Here is a 12198-nt window from a genome sequence, read left to right as displayed (position 1 = left end):
CTTTCTTTTGGCTTCCTTTTCATCGCCGCCGAACTCCCGTGTTCGGAAGTCAAAGCTTTTCCTCTCCTTTTGTTTTCTTCCTTCGCGTAGTTCCGAATAAAAACGCGGGTGCAAATTAGTTAAAAACAATTGTCTAATTAAATACAAATGTCATATGTGATCCCAGGACTTAGTTATGAGATTTCTTTAAAATACTACAAATAAACGGGAGAAATCTGTGTTTCTTAACAGCTGCGCAAAAATCCCAAAATATAATACATACATACATATGCATGTATGCCAGTATGTACGGAATACAATGTCCACTCTCGCAGTGTGTACAGGATACGCATTTTTTTGTTTTTTGTTTTTGTGAATTATTGTGATTTTTTTTGTTTTTTTTTTTTTTTGTGAATTATTGTGATTTTTTTTGTTTTTTTTTTTTGTGTTTGTGAATTATTGTGATTTTTTTTTGTTTTTTTGTTTATTTGAATTATTTTGATTTTTTTTTGTTTTTTTGTTTTTGTGAATTATTGTGATTTTTTTTTTTTTTTTTTTTTGTTTATGTGAATTATTGTGATTTTTTTGTATTTTTTTAAGTGAAACCAAAAATAATAAAAATAAATAAAAAAATAACAAAAATTAAGAAAGAAGAACAAGAGGATGATAAAGAGAAAACATGAATTAAGCTTCAAAAATATTAAATTATATAAAAAAGTGGTAAGTGAAAGTATTTATTTTATAATAGTTTTTGGTAGTCCGTTTTATTAAACAATTGCAATTATATAATATTAATATATATTTCATTATTTGATATATGTATTTACCTTTAACATTTTTATTTTGCATTTTCTTAAAAAAAAAAAAAAAATAATTGTTCGATTGCTTATATGGCATCTATGTATATAATATCGTTGTGCGAGTTTTATGAAATTTTATTCGAAATTTAAGAAAAACTCTATATTTTAGAAACCAGGATTGTTTGATCAGAAAACAACGACGCTATAACTTAGTTTTTATTGATTTTATATATGTACATATTACAATCTTTCATATGATAGGTAAAATTGAAATATTTTTTCTTGATTCAAGGGTAGTTAAATTGGTTTAAATTGGGAATGGATGATTTTTTGACCCTGACCATGTTGGATTTTCCACTTTTCCGATGTCTTGTTGAAATTTTAAGGTTTGTCAATTTTTCATCAAATACTTTCTTTAATTGGAGATGGTTTAGTTTTTGATCCTATTCCATGCTGAATTTTTTTTTAAGTGGCTTGCAAAAATACGTTTTCTAATTGGCATACCTAAAATCACTTGTTGTTTAATGCTGTAAATGCTGACCATTTTCTTCTGGTCGGCACTATGAAACGTGCAGTATTAGATTAGAGGGGAAATCTTGGTCAAAATAATTAAATAATTGGATGCCGAAAAATGGTATATGGACCAACCTGCTGGGTGCACGGATATAATCAAAAGCGGTGCGGGTGGCGAGAAAGTGGCAGGGCCAATAATGATGGCGAAATGAGCAGGGCGTGCCCGGTGCATAAACAACAGCAACACCATCGGTGAAAAGCGGCACGGGACGTTGCTAGGGTCATGACGCTGGATGCCTCGTCTGCGGCAAACAATGCTGCTGCTTAGCCTCAACAAACAAACGCAAGCACCGGCCATGCTTGTTTGTATGTGTGTGTGTGTGTGTATGTGTAGATGGGGTGCACTTGGGTACATGAGTGGGAGGTTTGTCCGCCTGCATGGCGACTGGCTTCCGTTTCCTGTTTCGTTTTGCTTTCAACTCAACTCGAATCCTGTTTGCCGTTTAATTAGAGACACACACACACACAGACAGACGCACACTTGCCCATAGACAGTCACGGACATACACACACAGGTGGGACCTCCTTGCGTTACGTCACTGTTGTCAGTTCGTGTGGGTACGAGTGTGTGTGTCTGTGTGTGTGTGTGTGTGGGCGTATAACGATGTGGTAGGTAATCAGAAACTGCTTTTAATTATTCAAGGTTCCATTCTGATGAATGAAGACAACAACGATAACAGCGGCGACCAGCGCCAAACTGCGCAATAAAGGCCACAACAGGCGGCATCAACAACCAAACAGCGAATGGCAAAGAAACTGCCTGCTATCCACGGTTTGTGCTTGGCATTAAAAGGCAGCAGCAACAACTCCAAAAACTCATACTGACGTTCAACGAAAGGGGATTAAAATTCACTGCAACAACAAAGTGTCCTGTGTTTGAGTGTGTCTGTGTGTGGGTGTGTGTGGGTGTGTGTGTGTCAGTGTGTGTGTGTGTGTGTGGGATAGGTTCTCTGCTTTTTGATGTTTCTGCTGCTGTCCACCGTGGTTGCACTTGCTCCAGCCTGCAGATCCAGTTCCGCCCACGCCATTTAAATTTGTGCATAAAAAAGTCAAGCGCCGTGATGGCAGCAGCGGTTGAAAGAACAAAAGCAAAAACAACAACAACAGGAGCCACTGACCACAACAAACGCAAATAAGTCACATGAAAAATGGCCATCGACAGAAAGGAGGGAGGGGAAGGGGAGGGAGGGAGGGGAAGGGTTCGCTTGACGGGTGTCCGTTGGCGGTTGGCCGACAATAAGATGCAACACAAATTATTTTAATGCACTCGCACCCACTAAAGCTGAAAAAGGGACTGTGCGTTCCTGGCAATGATGAGGATGGGTTAAAACAATCTGCTTATTATGGGTAAAACTTAATTTTTTCGGATACACTCTGCTGTTAATTATATACGCATCATTGCACTTCAAAAATCATAGTTGCACGAAAGGATTTTTTTAAAGAGGGATTTTTAATCATGATCATGAATATTAAGGTGTAAGTCAGCAGTAGTTTTTCAATAGTTGCTCAAAATTCATAGTTGCTTCCTATGTGGTGGGTGGTCCGTTGGTGATCCACTTGCAAGCAATTAACAAACACCAAACTAACTGGACAAATTCCGGCTCCCCTTTCGCCCATAGTTAGCCAGGGATCCCTGAGGGTCAAAAAGTATTTTGTCACGCTCGTTAAAGCAGCTAAAGTTACGGCTTAGCTGGCGCCGCAATTTGGACAGGATGGACTGGATGGACAGGATGGAGTGGGCGAGCAGGTCGCTTAAAGTTGGATTTTAGGTTGGGTTCGCTCTTTTTAATGGGTGGCATATTGTGATCGTGATTGCGGCGGTGTGAAAGGGTAGGAGACGGGGGGGGGAGACGGGGGGGTGGACGGAAACGCGGACGGCGTCATGGATGTGATTATGTGCGTGTCCGTGAAACGCGGCCTTGCCAGCTTTTGTTGTTAATTCTGTTTACTTTAAAATGCCCAACTCCGCTTACGTCAACGACGTCGCCTCGTCTGGACTGGCAAATATTTGTCGTATTAATGAATGCACGGGTTAATGTGTTTACATGCGGCTGCCCCCGAAGTGATGACGAGCGGGGAGGAGGGGAAGAGGGTGGTGGTGGGGCGAAAAAGGAACGGATCTGGCGACGACGACAGCGGATTGACCGTCTGTCCTGTGTCGCCTCTTGAGTCCTATTTTAACAGTCACTTCTTCTTGTCTGCGGCTAGAAAATCAATAAGCTGCTCTTTGGCCATTTCGCAGGACGAAAGCAGTGCAGTTTCCACGGAGTGGACAAGTAAAGGAATGAAATGCGGCTTGAGGAGAAAGTGAAATGGCAGAGGTAGAACGGACTTCAACGACTGCCCGCGAATTACTTGGCCAGAGCCAGAGCCAGAGCTCATTGACCGTATTCGGTGTACTTTTACTCGCTGCCGCAACAAATTATTGTACACATGAATTTCCACTTAAGGCCAATGAAAATGTTTTAACAATGCCTGGCCAAGTGCGAGGCGGCGAGTGACGGAAGGAGACGACGGTGGCGACGGCGGTGGCTGGGGGAACACAGTAAACTGTTTTAAAATGTAAATTTCGCAAGCAAGCCGGCATTAAGGCCAATAAACAGAGTAAATGTGCCATTTAATAAATGCGAAATACGGGAAAGCAAAAAAAAACAAGAAAGGAAGCTAGCTTCGGCAAGCCGAAGCTTATATACCCTTGCAGTCATCAAATATGTCGATATAGTTGTCCGATTTTGATCAAATTTAACTCGTAATTCAAGAGTCGTAAGAACACTCTATATTCCAAAAATCATACTTGTCTGATGAAAAACAACGATGTTATCAATTTATTTCCATTAATTCTATATATAATTTTCGATCCCTCCTATGGCAGCTATATGATAGAGTTATCCGATTTTGATCAAATTTAATCCGAAATTCAATAACAGTTAGAAAACGCCATCTTGAAGAATTCAAGTCGATCTGATGAAAAACAATAGAGTGAGAATTTTTTATTTCATTCTCTTGTATTGGAGCTATCCGATATAGTCGGCCGATCCGGCCCGTTCCGACTTATATACTGCGTGCAACAACTACACAACTTTTGGGAAAGTTTCAGCACGATAGCTTTAAAACTGAGAGACTAGTTTGCGCGGAAACGGACAGACGGACAGACGGACAGACGGACAGACGTACATACATATTTCGATTCTGCTCGTGATGCTGATCAAGAATATATATACTTTATGGGGTCTGAGGTGTCTCCTTCACTGCGTTGCAAACTTCTGACTGAAATTATAATACCCTTTTGCTCTGCAAGGGTATAAAAAAAAGAAATACGTAATGCAAAATACAAAATACGGAGTACGAAGTACGAAGTACGAACGACGCGACGTACGCACATCCCAACCGCGCTGCAAAGTAGGCTAACGCCTTCCGAGAGCAGAGAGATCGGCGGAGTGGAGCGGCGGCCAGAAGAGCCAGAAGAGAGAAAGGCAATAAGTTAAATTGAATTAAAAACAAATTAATTAAATCCCTCCTGAAAATGTGCAAACGGTCCTGGCCGGGTACCGACCTCTGTTGCTCCGCAGACCTAATGGTCGGGTCGGTCCATCCGCAGTTCCGCAGTTCGGCAGTTACGGCGAGGCTTTCGCATTAATGCCGGACTTGTGGAGAGGGTATACGAGTGGCGCACATGAAGCGGGAAAACGGGAAACGAGCGGCTGTAAAATGCCCGAAAAGCATGCATTTAGGCATAATTAGCTAACAAATTTCAGGCCCAATTTGCAAACACCTGCTACGGCTTTAGCCGCATTCGAAAGCTGGCATCAATCATACTCCACTGACATGGCGAAACTCTGTGGCGGATAATTACGTGGGCGGTATGGCATTTGCCAAAAGGAAGTCGCCTCCTAACAAAACAATGAAGCGCTGATCACCGGCGGAGAAAACTAATTCCACTAATAGGAATCATAAAAAGGATAACACGCAATAAATAATGGCAGCGCAATCATTATTGGAAATGCGGCTCACGTATGTATTCAATTACTTGTTGAACAGGACCGTACGTACTGCCACCGTATTGCTCTGTTCCGCAGAGATTTCACTTTGCTGCCATCATCCATCGGGGGTCATGGGTCGAGCGGCGGTCGTGGTCGTCGTCTTTCGCTTCTGGAATTGCGATTGTTCGAGGGAAAATCATATTTTCTGTTATTGTGGCAAAATGAGATTATTAAATGGGTTTTGGGTAAGACCCAATAAGGCGCCGGGTTGGCTTGAATCAAAACAGCAGCAGACAGCAGCCGGCAGACAGCGAAGAGTAAACAGAAAGCCGACACCACTGCAGTATCGTATCGCTCGCTGGAGGATCTGGAGGAAAAAGGAGCAGAAGCCAGCAGAAGCCAGGACGTGGAGCCACGACAACGACAACTGTCTGTTCGTTAAAGTGTAATGGGTTGTGGTGTGAGCGCGTACGTGACATGTATACAGTGCTGCCAAATGTATAGGTATAGGTAAGCATGTGTCCTTTCGAAACTCTTCGAAATTCCCCTCCCGGCTGACCAAGGGCGATCCGCGTCCGTCATCTCTGGATGAATTTTCAAGGTTCATTTGCCGACTTCCACCGCTGGCGTTCCACAAAGAGCAACAATGGCCAGCAAGTTGTGCCTAAGCTCGACCCGTTGGCTGTCTGCAACAATTTGTAACCATTTACTGATGGCCCCCTATCACGCAGTTGTATCTGTTGCACCACCGAACCACCGAACCAATATCCAAGCCATCCGAAGGCGGTGAAAGGCGTTCCCGGCACGTATTGTTTGTCCACTCAATCGGACCATGATTATGTGTGTGTGTCTCCTTTTGTGAGTGTAAGGTCCGACTTACACTTGGCTTTGGCATTCAATAAATATTTAAGAAACTGTGCTAAATTAACTTTTCCACGTTTGCGACTGGCCCACAAGCGAAGCCCATTCTGCATTCTAATTAGCATCCAGTCGGCGTCGATCGGACAGATACCGTCTCGGCATCCGTGGAGCCTCGTTAATTGTGGACGGAAATTGGCGTCGAGAGAAGCCAAACCTGGCAAAATGTGCAAATTGCACTTCAATTGTCTTTCGGCAAACAAACGCAGATAAAAAGCGAATCAGGGGGGTAAGATTCGCGGGGGACGTGAGTCGGCTAATTTGAACCGCCCGGCAAATTCCGTTTAAGTCAAGCCCTTCACGAACACCCTCCCTCCGCCACGCGTTAACCTCTGACCCCCAATGGGGATTTGGGGGACATGCCGCGAGGGGCAACAAATAAAATCTCACAAAGCTCCGGGAGGCTGGCGGTGCAAAGCTTATGCAAATTATTCTGCAATGAGCCGCCAGCAAAGAACATGTCTTTGAACTGAACGTGCGGGATGCAAGCGCGAGCTGGGAAATGCGAGCTGGGAAATGCGAAATGCGAAATGCGAAATGGATGTCATCCTGCCATTCGGCTGCACTCCTCCTCCGTCTTGGGATGGAGCCCTCGCCACTTTTGCAATGTTGCAGCGCAAGTTGGTTGGTTGGTTGGTTGGTTGGTTGGTTGGTTGGTTGGTTGGTGGCAGTGCAAATTAAAATTCAAGCAACGACAGCGCAGCGTATGGAAAACATTTGCATTTCCATGCTCCTCCATCTTATTTCCGTGTTTCCGTCCTGCCAGCCAGCCATCCCATCCGCAGAACTCTCCTCTCACCTTTGCGATGACTTTTGCTACACCTGCGGTATGTTAAGGTGCGTAAGGCGGTGGGTGGATGGTGGGTGGTGGGTGGTGGGTGGGTGCTCAACGACAAATACAAACTGCTGATTACAAACGAAAATTGAAAATCTTAAGCACTGGCATATTGAAAACGGCAATCGGGTCATGGGTGGCATGGCAGGGTTGCTCCTGCCACAGCCCAGGACCGCCAGGACCTCCAGCCTCCGCCTCCGCCTCAACCGCAATCAGAAGCCCAAACTTTATTTCCAGCAGCTGTTTAGACTATGAGCCACGTGTGCTTTCATTTAAGTCAACTGTCAATGTTTTGTTTTCTCTTGGATTCGTTTTGCCTTCCACTTCTCCCTCCCCCCATGGATGTCATCACTGCCCCGATTCCGATGTCGAATTCGACTCCGATTCCTATTCCGATTCCGATTCCTTCTTCGTGTCCGTGTTGCCTAGACAGAAGCGCACACAGATAAAGACAAAATGGTGTCGAAAGTCAAACCAGATTCTGGTGCCGTGCATATTAATGAGCGGGCGGGAGATCAAACAGCTTGGCGGGGCTTAGGCCAGAGCTAAATCTAGAAGGTGGCACGCCTGCATAGGCAGGACTTCGTCTCCAAAAAGTAATAAAGTTGCGGCTAAATTAAATTGTGCAGAGATGTATCGATAAAGCTTTACGAGCCACACAGCGATGAAATAGATCGAATGGAATTGAATGTGGGTGGCGCCGAGTGCGTTGCAATTGTTTCGCTTTCAACTGCAGTTCGATATCTCTTTGCTTTGTTGCATTGCTTGGCGGTGTGGCAGGTGGCAGGTGGCAGGTGGCACGACATGCGCTAAGGACTGGTCAAAAATAACTGATTAAAATGTTGGCCACAAAACGTATTAACATGTCGGCCGCAGAAGAACCATTTGACAGTGACGACAGCACACGGTCGCAAAGTCATGGAAAAGAAAACAGCCGCAGCGGACTTACAGGGACACAGAGGCACGAAAACATTGAAACGCAGAAGCAAACAGACAGCAAAACAAATAAGCCAAGCATAAAAGTTTATATTGCGGTCTATGATTCACTCCCTTCCGTTCCGTTCGACTGTGGACTGTGGACTGTGCTGTGCGGTGGTGGCAAGGGATTTATGGGGGCCAGCCGCTTGGACCGGTCTCTGCGGTTGGTTTTCCCTCGACCCACGGGGCGACAGCCGAGCCCAGACAACAATCGTTTGCCGGTGGCACAGCTGCAGCAGCAGGGCCATTCAAAAATTTGACATTCTGCGTTGGATGCGTTGGATGTCTTGGCCTCCGTCTCCGGAGCTTCCGAGTTTTTCCCGCCTGTTTACACTGAAGCACCAACAACCAGAACCAGTACCAGAACCAGGACGAACGAACAGGGCAAATGAGTCATAAGTTGACTTCTTGGGGCCAACAGCACAGCAGACTTCCCGGCTGCCTGGATGGTTGGATGGTTGGATGGTTGGATGGTTGGATGGTTGGATGGTTGGATGCTTGGCAGCCCTAGTACATTGTTCGAAACCCATTTACTTAATGGATATAATAAATTTTTCTACAAATTGAAACTCGTAATTTCCATTGTTCTCGCGCTGCTTCCTTTGCTGCCGCAGAGCGACCGCCTTCCTGTCTTCGTCTTTTTATCCTCGACGGCTGTTGTTTTGGGCCGAATGGTCCGTCGTGTGGTCCTTGTGGCCTCGCCAAATTTTCAGTTAAAGGGATCCGCCAGGTTCTTCTCTTCTCTCGATGTTTTGCCCCCAGCTCAACCGTAAAACTACTTGTAATTACGTTAAGCATTATGGCTTCAGTGGCCCTGCCTTCTCCTGTCTCCTCACTCCCTTCATGTGCGTGCCACCCCCCCAAAAGGGGATTCCTGCACTGGAATTGCCCGGTGTCGAATTTGTTAGTCCAAAACGACCACTTAACCCGATGACACCAGCTCGTCCGATACAGGAAACAAAGTGGGCTTGGGGTCGTTCATAAAAAAAGGCGGCAGACTCTTCTCGCGAATCCCAAATCCTTGCCCAGGTTGGTCATATGCAACTGAGGATCAGCAAGGGGTTAAGCAGCACTGGAGCTCTAATTTATGAAAGGGATAAGTATCAGTGATGTAGGAATTAGTGCCGGTAAAAATTGTATGTCCTTAATTTGCTTTAAACAAAGCACACACACTCACACACACACACAGCGATACCTATGCAAAAGTGGAAGCCTCGACACAACGGTCCCAAGAAAATATGTTTTTAGTTCCTTGCGGGCCCCGGACTTAATGTCTGGCTTCATAAATTTTATGCCGGTGATGTTTAATTTGGCAACGGTAACTCATGTCTGCTCGGACTTAAGACCCCAGCAGCAACCAGCAACCAGCAACCAGCCCGCAGTCCCTTCTTTGGCCGACTGCTTCATTTGGGTGTATAAATAAATTTGCCTCATCCCCACCAGACCCTTGCCACTCCCCATCCATCCATTCCACCCATCCCATCCCTGTGCTGCTGTTAAAATAACACTGTTGTGAAAACGACAACGACACGTAGCGCTGCTAGACAAAAGATGGATTGTTATCGTTCAAGATTGGAGCACACACACAGGCACACACAGCAGGATCCCAAAAGAACCTTTTCCAGCCGACCGTTATTTCATTAGTGTCTGAGCTGAGGCAATGCCAGGACAAGCGCCCCGACACCTTGCCATTTGCTCTAAGTACGTGAAAATTTTTCATCAGCAAATTAGGAAAACGTCGATCCCCGCAGAACAGATGTACTATACTATATGTATGTAAGTCCCGAGCGGCATGGTAAACCAGAGTAGAATATAATTTCCATGTTGTTCGCGGATGCTTTGGATTAAATGCGCACCGGAGAGCACATTCAATTTCGCTTGACTTGAAGGACAGGCACTTCATTCCAGTGTCCTCACCCGACAGCGAAAGCGAACAACTTTCTATCGCCGAGCTGACGCGGTTGTGGTGGCCACATGTCAAAACGACGATGGGTAAACAAAATTCGTGCATATCGATATTAACATTTATGAGCTATTTAATAAGTAATTTCGCATACTCTATGCGTACCAAAGCCGGTTGAGTGAGGGGGGTGTGCATGATTATTTGCCTAGGAATTCACATACTAAAAAATTCAATTAGCGCTGCAAAGCCAGATAGTGAAAGTTTAATATGCCCACCACTCCGCGGCGGAGCCTGCTTATCATATGTGTATATATATATTATATAGTGTATGCAATGTGTGTGCGATCCAGTTGGGGAAACGGGACAGTATTTATGTATGTGTGCCTAGGTATGGTATGTACGGCGTCACACAAATGTTAAATCCAAACAATGAAATCAAATGATTTAATTATAACAGACAATAAAGCAACAGAATAATTGCGGCCGGTGACTGCAGCTGTAAGGGCTCCTCCGCTGGCGCCGCCGTATCAGCTTCTGCTCCTGCTCCTGCTCCTGCCTTTCTCCTGCTTTCCTCCTCCTGCTAGCCATGTCCTGGCACTGGCTGGACTTTCGGGTGTTGCAATAACCACAAAATACACGAGAGAGACGCCCGGACAGACTGACTGGGCTGAGACTCGGCAAACAGTGGCGGACGCGGCGGCGACTGCAGCAGCAACAATGAATTGCAATAACAATTCACAAATGCAACTGCGACGGCAACTGCAATAGCAATTGCAATTAAAATGCGTGCAAAAACAACGCACTGAGCCGTGGCAGCGGCAACATTTAGCCGGCCAATAAAAAATAATACAAATAATTCACGCCACCAGCAACAACGATTGTAGCGAGCGCAACAATACGTTGTAAACTGTTAAACAATTGATTAACAACAATTAGCCGCTTATTAAATTACAATAACAGCGCCTCAACAACAACGCGTGCCGCAAAAATAACTTTTGCAATAAAGCCGATTCGATTCGATTCGTGCGTCGTCCGCAGGCCAAACCGACCACCCCCCACCAGCCACGCCCACTCCGCCCAGTCACCAGTTCCGATCTGGCCACCAACTGATGCGGCTAACAGCTGCCTATGGACAAGTCAATCGGTTAGAATTTAACGCGCATAAATTATTGCCACTCACACTTGCCCCAGTGTCCTGTGTGTGTGTGTGTGTGAGTGTGTTGTATAGGTATGTGTATGTACGTACTGGCAGTGTTGTGGTGGCAAGCGATGTGATTTAACGATGAGAACGGTTTAAGCCGACCCTGGCCGGCCGGCCGAGAGTGCTGCCAATTACCCAGACATTAGGTTTAGGTGGGTGCACTGCTCGCACCGAAGGATTGCTGTCACTTGGCGAGCCGCAGGACAAACTTCAAAAAGTGTAGCATACTTTTGCGCGCCCACCTTGCCCCACTCGCCTGGTTGGTTGTGCCTGGTGGCTGCTGGTAAATTAGGAAACGCATGCAAATTTAAAAGCAACACATGCTGACAGCAGCAGCAGCAGCAGCAAACAGCAACAACATCACAAGGGGCGAGACACTAACCTAAACAGAAACAAAAGGCCGGGCCGAGGAAAAGTTGCAAATGGCCAACCGCAAAATGGGCGACAAATGTGAAAAGTTTTTTGCTTTAATTTCCAGCACATTTGGAGCTACTGCCGCCGAGTGGAGCGATCAATATGGCCAGGACATTCTGGATATTTTGGGGGCCAGAGCGAGACGCCAGGGACGCACCCATTGACACTCATTAATGTTGACCTTCTTGAAAGTAATTAAAAGTGACCCTCGCTCGAGTATAATGCTCAGTAATTTTTCAATATGGGGCCGTGGCAGACACAAGGACCACTGCAGACTGCAAAAGTGGCCGCAAATCCAAGCGGGCGAGCGCCGTTGCCCCGTAGGCTAAAACCATTTCCATAAACAATTTATGCATGGCGATAGTTTTCGCACACGATGACCCACCCACGTCAACACACACAAACACAAGCAGAGCACACACTTACACACTGACACACACACACACACACAGCCAACACCTAGTGGCAGGCAAGGCTGCAAACATTTTGGTTAACGAGACTTTTAATCTGTCTAAAGGTATTTAAAGTTGGCTAAGCCCCAACACTGACTGACTTTTATGGTTACGGAGCAAGTGTCAAAATGTTTGTTGACGACGACAATGACCGCCCCTGCCGCA

The sequence above is a fragment of the Drosophila ficusphila genome, unplaced genomic scaffold (assembly GCF_018152265.1).
Source record: "Drosophila ficusphila isolate 14025-0441.05 unplaced genomic scaffold, ASM1815226v1 contig_198, whole genome shotgun sequence".
NCBI classification, from domain to species: domain Eukaryota; kingdom Metazoa; phylum Arthropoda; class Insecta; order Diptera; family Drosophilidae; genus Drosophila; species Drosophila ficusphila.
The sequence above is the reverse complement of the archived record's forward strand: the minus strand, read 5'-3'. Positions refer to the sequence as shown.